Source organism: Herpailurus yagouaroundi, unplaced genomic scaffold (genome assembly GCF_014898765.1).
Source record: "Herpailurus yagouaroundi ecotype Mexico unplaced genomic scaffold, PumYag 166, whole genome shotgun sequence".
In the NCBI taxonomy this organism is placed as follows: Eukaryota; Metazoa; Chordata; class Mammalia; order Carnivora; family Felidae; genus Herpailurus; species Herpailurus yagouaroundi.
In genome coordinates, this window is record NW_024412407.1 from 5954695 (window position 1) to 5957489 (window position 2795).

The 2795-nt window shown below is 60.9% G+C and overlaps 1 protein-coding gene across 3 annotated transcripts in view; it reads left to right on the forward strand.

The window, feature by feature from the left end:
* The first annotated feature begins 317 nt into the window (after positions 1-317).
* ADCY6 (adenylate cyclase 6) overlaps positions 318-2795 on the forward strand; it is a 20110-nt gene continuing 17632 nt past the window's right edge. The window contains exon 1 of one of the 3 annotated variants that reach the window (XM_040488286.1): positions 318-416. The gene's annotated coding sequence lies outside the window, so the exon portion shown is untranslated. Of the gene's footprint in view, positions 417-1590; positions 1739-2795 lie in introns of those variants that run through there. The other 2 variants (XM_040488287.1, XM_040488288.1) reach the window with 2 other exon arrangements.

Below are 2795 nucleotides of genomic sequence, written 5' to 3' on the forward strand. Positions count from 1 at the left end.
AGAAGCCACTTGTTTTCCCAGGACTGGGGGAGGGAGCGGCCGGAGAGAGGAGGGGGCGCGCGGAGGGAGGGGCGCTGCTCGGGCTCCGCCACCCCTACCCGACTCCTCGGAAGGGGAGTGGGCCCCCGCGCGGGTCTCGGGAGGCGGAGGGGGAGGGGGCGCCCAGACAATAGGAGCTTGTGCCTTTAAGGCGGGGAGTCCGGGAGCCGGCGGGGAGGGGACTTCTGGATCCGGGGTAGAGGGCGGCTGCGCTGGCCAGCTAGGAGGGGGCGCGGGCCGGGCGGACTGCGGACAGCGGGAGGGACGGCCGGGACGCGCGGGCACGGAGCAGGACCGCGGGACGGCCGGCCGCCCGGCCGGAGCCCGCGGCGGTGGCGGGGCGGGGGCCCGGGGGAGGCGCGGAGCCCGGCAGGCAGGTGAGCCCGCGCGGAGGAGCGGTGGAGGGGAGCGGCGGCGCTGGGCGCTCGGGTCTGGGGGGGGGGGGGGGGGAAGACTCCGCGCGGCTCCCGAGAGTGAGGGTTTTTTGTTGGGGGCACAGAAGCGCGCGATGGGGAGGCTCGATAGTGTTTGGAGGCGAGCCTGAGGCCATTGGGGCTGGACTGAGAAATCGGGGAGGAGATGGGGGGGCTCAAGGCTCCCACCCTCACCCCCTTCCTCCACCCGAAGCGAGTGCCAGGCTTGCTGGGACCCGGGGAAAGGCATGTATTGGGGAAGGGACTGGGTGAGGTTTTCGCAGAGGGGCTGTGGGGTGAGCCTCCGAGTTTGGGGTAGACTGTGATTGTGTTTAAGGGAGGAGGGCAGTCTGGGCGGCAGGAGGGAATGCCCTCTGCCTGCAGGAGTTCCCCCCAACTCCCTTAACCCCAGAGCTTGGCGATGAAAAGGGTGGTGTCACTGCCCGCTGCAGGGGGCCAGGGTGGGGAGCAGACTTTATTCTGAACGTGGCCTGACCGAAAACCTAGAGGTGGAATCCCGAGATGGGGACTCTTTCCCCATACCCTCCCCTTACTAGAACACCCCTGTGGGTGGAAAGTCCTAGTGGGGGTTGTGTGCTTGGGTGTGGAAGTGGGAGCCTTCTGCGGTCTTCAGGGAGACTGAAGGCGGGGGAAGCCAGGCCAAGGCAATCCTGGACCTCCAGATACAGGCCTTGGGGGAGGCTCCTCTACATCTGGAAAGGCCTGGAATTGAGGCCCACTTCCCAGCATGGTGGGCGGTGCTGGCACTGAAGGGCCCTGCCTGGGCAGCGCCTTCTACCATGAACTTTCTGAAGTCACTTTAAATCCCCTGGAGCCTCCTTCTGCCAAGGAGGGCAGGGGCAGGGACAGACAGAGGTGGCCAGGAAGAGGGTTTGGGCAAAGCAGTGGGCAGAGCTATCCTTGGGGCTGGGCCTTGGCCTGCTTCAGACTCTGGGTCTCAAGCCGGAGGATCAGTGTTGGGAGGGACTTGAGGTCTGGGAGGCACTGGGCCTTCAACTGCCAAGCTGAATGGATGTGGCTCTGGCTGTGGGAGCTGGTGTCTGGAGCAGCACATCTGTGAGAGAGAGCAAGGGACCAGGACCCAGGGGCGGAAAAGGTTGGAGGCAGGGGAAGAGGGAGGTAGTCTGTGGTTCAGAGTGACGGATTATTTCTGGACAACGAAGGTTGGGGGACCATGTAGGGAAGTTTTGTGGCTTTGAGCAGTGCCCTCCCTTGTTCCTTGTCATAGCGGCCTAGTCTGGGGTGCCAGGAGTGCTAGGAGCCTGGTGAGTTCTCCAAGGTGGGCAGTGGTGCTTGGGGTGGAGTCCCAGGTGGGGTGGTTGCAGTTAGTTGGACAGTTACATAACTCGGAAGCTAACCTCTTGGGGAGTCAGAGTGTTCTGGGGATGGTCATGCATTCTCCTGGACAGTGTCTGCCCCTTCCTCTGTGGGTATGAGCCAGATGCTAGGATGTGCTTCCAGGAGGCTGGGAACATGGCCAGAAACAGGTCCCTTGGGAACAGAGGTCTGGGCCATTTCAAGCGGGGGGAGGAATGGTTAATACAGGGCAGGGGACTGGCAAGTAGGAGGAGGCTGAAGCAAAATGTCATGGTAGGGGTGGTGGGAAACCTGCTCACTCTGGGCTTTGTCTCCAGCAGCTCTGGGGACTGACAGCCAAGGACGTGGGGACTGATAGAACCAGGTGTCTGACTGGCTGGGGAGATGTGTGTTCTTGCTTGTGGCTCTTCTGTCTTTCCATTTCTTGGACGCTGGCAGAGTTTTGGGTTCAAAGTGGTATAGGGTGGGGGAGAAGAACTCATTTATCGGGTGTGTGTTATGTGAAAGATACTGTTGGATTTTTTTCATGACTATTACTTTTCCCATTTTACAGATGAAGAAACTGATACAGGGAGATAGTAACTTGTTCAAGGCTGTGCAGCCAGCATGTAATTACCCTAAGGTTTGAAGCCTGGTCTTGCTCCAAAAATTGTGCTTCTAATGAAGTATTTTGAAGAGCCAGGCTTCCTTTGGTGACTTTTTCCAAATGCCAACCTGACCCAAAGTCTTGGATTTCTGATCTGTCCCTCCAGAGGGTGCTGTTGGTGATGTTAGGAGGGCACGGTGCTCTGTGGGATACGGGAGAAGGGATGCTGAGAGAAGTTGGCTGAGAGTGATCCAGGGATGTGGGTCTCTAGCATGCAGAGAGGTCCCCAGTCTGCCTTCTGTTTAGTGGGCCTCTGGGTATCTGCTCGAAGTGCCACTTGTCTGCCTTGAGCTGCTGATCCTGTGGGCATTAGGGGGGGGGGGGGGGGGGGGGGGGGGGGGGAGGGGGCGGGGGGGGGG